This window comes from Podarcis tiliguerta (assembly GCF_965153285.1).
Source record: "Podarcis tiliguerta genome assembly, chromosome: 1".
Taxonomy (NCBI): domain Eukaryota; kingdom Metazoa; phylum Chordata; class Lepidosauria; order Squamata; family Lacertidae; genus Podarcis; species Podarcis tiliguerta.
In genome coordinates, this window is record NC_139534.1 from 14208086 (window position 1) to 14213511 (window position 5426).

Consider the following 5426-nt stretch of genomic DNA (forward strand, 5'->3'; position numbering starts at 1 on the left):
CATCTACATTTGGGTTTCTGCTCTCTGTACGTGGCGATACATGTGTAAGTGCAGAGCATGTACTTTGGCAACGGCCACCATTGTTGGCATGTGGCCCTCGAGGGTGGGCCCAACCTTAAAGCGGCCCTCGGCCAAAAAACATCCGCCTCTGTTTATACGAACTACCGAGGGAGTAAGTCCCGTGGAACATCACACACTTCTGAATAGACATGCATAGTGTTGCACTGTGAAAGGAATACGGAAATTTTGCGACTGAGTATTTTGTTTGAGGAAGGGCTTGAGGAAGGGCAAGATGGCGGCGCGGAGGGGAATGAGTTTAAGGGACGCGGGTGGCGCTGTGGGTAAAACCTCAGCGCCTAGGACTTGCCGATCGCATGGTTGGCGGTTCGAATCCCCGCGGTGGGGTGAGCTCCCGTCGTTCGGTCCCAGCTCCTGCCCACCTAGCAGTTCGAAAGCACCCCTAAGTGCAAGTAGATAAATAGGTACCACTTTATAGCGGGAAGGTAAACGGCGTTTCTGTGTGCTGCGCTGGTGCTGGCTCGCCGGAGCAGCTTCGTCACGCTGGCCACGTGACCCGGAAGTGTCTCCGGACAGCGCTGGCTCCCGGCCTCTAGAGTGAGATGAGCACACAACCCTAGAGTCTGTCAAGACTGGCCTGTACGGGCAGGGGTACCTTTACCTTTACTATTTTGTTTAAATGAAAACATCACTGAACTTTAAGCCACATCCAAAGTAGCAGGTGTCTGTCTGGTTTCCCCCCTACTGCCGCCATCGCTGCAATTTAAGAAAATGCACCCCTGAAAACATTTGAATTGCTTTTTATACGTCTTACAGATTCAGAAAGCAGTTTGGAGATTATGAACGATAGCTGCCTAAAGGCGCAATGGTGGGGGTTTATTCGCCCCTTCCCTTTGAACTGTTAGGTATGGGAAGTAAAAAGTGGTGGGGATTTTTTTGAGGCCAACCAAGAAGGCCTATCATCCACAACTTTGCATAACTAGTTCCTTTGCCCCAAAGAGGTACTTCTTGACTTAGGTTTCTCAGAAAGCAAGCCCTTTCCCCCCACCGCTGCTTACCAAACCATTTTTGAAACTTGGGGAGAGGCTTTCAAAAATAAGTTTATGGTGGTTTGAAGCCCTGCTGTTCAAAGGAAGGATGCCTGAGTTCTTACACATTCCCAGAATAGTTCTTTGGATCCTAGCCTAGGAATCTTTTATTATTATTATTGATCAAGTTTGAGAATATTGCTTTGCCATTAGATTATATGCCTCAAAAAATGATTTGTTACCTCCACAAAGATGCTATGTATATCTAAGTTCTGATCACAAATTCTGCCCTGGTGCCTGTGAATAAATATCAGAAGTACATGGAAACCATTTTCTTATGATGAAATCACTTTAAGCAAAGTGATGACTTGCTTGCGCACTCAATGTCATTTTACGACGCGAGCATTTCATAAACTTCACTTCTTAAGATATGGTGTGTGTGTGCTCTGTACTATTGGTACAACAATGCTTTGTCTGCTCGCTGCTGTATATGTTATGAACAACTTGAGAACTGTTAGCCACTAAGCAGCCTAAAAAGTTCATTTTGTAATTCATTTGTGTTTAATATGATAGATTCTTACTTCGTTTAGGATTAGATTTTTATATCCCTTTTTAGAAAAAATATATATAGCTAGATCGCAACAGGAACTAGCATTCTCTATAATAACACTATAAAGTTTTCATTTCCTAAAAACTCATGTACTTTACTAAATTACCATCAATTAACATACCTCTGAATATTTTTGCCAATGAACTATGCTTGATAAATGGATCTGTACTTTTGAAGCAATATGGCAAGTGGATTCTTTATTCGTCTTTACAAGTGCCTGGTATTCTGATACCAGTCTGCGTAATAAGGATTTATGATAATTCAGATTATCTACAGGAAAACCTTCCTTATGAAGCATCTTGTTTATATACTTGATAATAGAGTTTTACAGAGCACTTTCACGCATATCTGCTTAGAGGGATGCTCCATTAAGTTTAATAGAACTTAACTCACAAGTGAGCGCCTGTAGGATTTCAGTCTTAGCCCAATTTTACCAAAAGTTTAAATTCAAAACGGCAGCACTTTCCATATCCCAAATAATGCAAGTTATATAGGAGCAAATTCTACAGTATTTCAGTGATGTGTGAGGACTATGAAAGCCCACATACCCTGAGTCCCAAGCCATAGAACCGACACATTCAGACACACTTTTTAAATAGCGGCTCCCCTTACTGTGCATGACATACTAAAACCAAGTAGCATTTTCATGCAGAACGGGGAGGCATTTATAAAGATGGAAAGGCAGAACTACAGCAGTTGTGTGCGAAGGTCCTGGAGCACACCTTATAAAGCTCTCTCGGTTGTAGCCATTATTCGACCAAAATGAGTTGGCTGTTTGTGTATTTAAGCAAGACACAAGGCTTAATTTAAGGATCTCGGCCCAATTCTGTGCATCCCTCTATGTAATACAGGCAAGTGGGTGCCATTACTTGTTGATGTGACACTTGAGGAATTGGCAACCTTGTCTAAAAGAATTGCTTGTTTTAGAATCTCACTAAAATGTCACAGTAGGCCTTTGCAACATGTAATCCACCAGCCACATATGGCTGCTTTATTAGGAGCTTGCAAAATTGACTGGTTATGACGCCGGCCTTCTGATAAAAAAAAAACTGGGTGGAAGGAAGTAGTAGCAGGAGCAACAACTGACAAGCTGTGGCGTATAGGTCTTTGTTGAGTTTGGACCCGTGTCTTGCTCTTAAACTAACAATGCTGATAAACCTAATGCGATTTGTATGAAGAAATAGCTCCACTTCAGTGTGTGGATTCAGAAGTGAAATATATGAGACTACTGTCCAAAACCCTAAAGAGTGAAACCTGATTTACCGTATTTTTTGCTCTATAAGACTCACTTTTTCCCTCCTAAAAAGTAAGGGGAAGTGTGTGTGCGTCTTATGGAGCGAATGCAGGCTGCGCAGCTATCCCAGAAGCCAGAACAGCAAGAGGGATTGCTGCTTTCACTGCGCAGCGATCCCTCTTGCTGTTCTGGCTCCTGAGATTCAGAATATTTTGTTTCTTGTTTTCCTCCTCCAAAAACTAGGTGCGTCTTGTGGTCTGGTGTGTCTTATAGAGCGAAAAATACGGTAAATTCCCACTTTTCCAGTCAAGCACATGCCTTCAATTAACTAATTGCATTTGTAACTATCTGTAGCACTAGACTGAATTGAGCCCAGTGAATGTATTGTGCCACTGTTTGGTAATAGGAAACAGGCACTTCATAAATGCCCTGATGCATTATCAAAGTTGGGTCACCCTGTTTCAACAGTTGGTTATGGGCATGGTCACTTCAGTGCACATACAGACCTACCACGCCTCAAATGTGTTGTTCCTCCAGTGGGTTTTCTGTAGATGGAGTCAATCCATACATGTATTTCATGGTATGTGCAAATTTGCCCCGTCCCCCCAACATTGAAAACATTGATGGCTAACATAAACAGGAGGTCTGTGTTTATATCTGAAAGGCACAGGTCTCTCGAGGGAAGCAGTTAAACTTCTGAGTCAGTATTGCACAAAAGATGTGTTCCGTTATCACAGTGAGCTATGGTTTATTGTGAAATGAACAAGCCCAGGCAAGTCTTAGGCTCCTATCGCCCTCCTTTAGTGCAATCACAAGTAGGTGATTGAAAGCTTTCACTTTGTCCAAATCCAACAAACCACAGTTAATCTTAACGATGCTTTGTTTGCAAATAAATCAGCTTCGTAGCACATGGTATGAAGTTGGCCTGTTTCAAACAAGCCATAGCTTAAGCTCCTCATAGCTTGCTGGGTTCAGATGAGATCGTAAATTGCAGTTTATCAAAAATGAACACAAAGGCTTCCTCAGCTGCACCAGAAGAGGAAAAGAGCACAGAAGCCCACGGCTAATTATTTCTATACTGTCTTTCAATCAATAATAAAACAGTTAAAGTGCCAATACAAAAAGAAAAGCGTAAAACAAGACTAAAATTGCATCTTAAAAGTTCTGAAAGGAAGAAGGCCTTTGCTTGTTGCCAAATGGACAATTAAGTAGGTGAACCTCTGAGATCATCCTATAAAAAGGGGAACCTCACTGAGATTGCCCACCTCAGATGGCATGGGCATCTACACGATTGTTGCCAAATACTGCTTTAAAATCTTATGTTTAACCTTTCATGTTCTTCACAGACTTTGTTAACAGCTGTGTTCTGGGGGGAAAGTGGGGTGTATTTTTAAAACCCTCTTATTGCAAATAGTTCCTAAAGTTTAAATGCATTTGTGTTGGATTCTTCTTCATCTGTTTGCTTCCAACATTTCTTTAAAATACTAAGCGTTTTTATTCTCTTCAGTTGTCTCCTTTCTCTATAAAACAATCCCTTTCAGTGTTTCAAGGACACCTCTTCTAAGCATCTTTTTTAAAGTATATACTTACTAAAGATGCGTGTGTTCATTCTTATATCTGAAATAATTAAAAGAAACGAATAGAACAACAACAAAAAAACCACTTTTGCCAAACTATCATATCATTCCATTTTATTAACTTGATCATTTTCAATACAAGAATGAATTAAAGATGTATGGTTATTTAGTGGAGTATCCAGGAAAGAGTTGTGGAAGAGATGATCTTGAAACATTTTGATGATAATTTCAGTTTTAAAAAGCTGACGTGATTCCTTTCAAAATTATTTCCCCATACAATTTAAAGACAATCATTGGCTTGGAAGCAGCAATGTTCTTGTGTGACCAATGGTGTCTTCTACTTGTGTAAGAGCCAAGCTCCATTCCACACCTCCAAAATGTGGGATTTGAAACTTGTGGGGATATCAAAGCAGTGTAATTTTTCAAATTTATATTGGGAGTGGGAGAGTTGGTATGAATGTTGATGGAATTGGGCATAAGCACGATCAGTTTGACTGATGTGCGCATGACTCTGTTGATGAAATGGTAATGAACACCTTTTGCACTAGTGGAAAACTGCACATGCGCTTTGACACTGATTTTGGGAGTGAACCGTTCATGTGTTCCATAACAGGCTTACTTCTATTGTATACATAAACATTCATTTTTTAAGATGTGCATACATTATACAAAATTTTGTACAATCTATTACGACATGCTCTCTTTGTACTGTATAGTGATACTTGTCATAAATTATACTGTGTTTATTTGAAAAGTGTCATTCAACTGACCATATGCTGTCGTCTGAATATTATTAATTGTATTTCTACTTTGCTCAAGTGCTTTTGGGTGTCATCATGTACATTTTTTGCCTTCAGTCTTTGCTCAGGTACTTTGTGTTGGAGCATTTGGGTGCTTTTCTTTTTATCATATGTGGTATTTTGTGTCATGAGGAAATAAAATACCGAAACGGAAAGAAG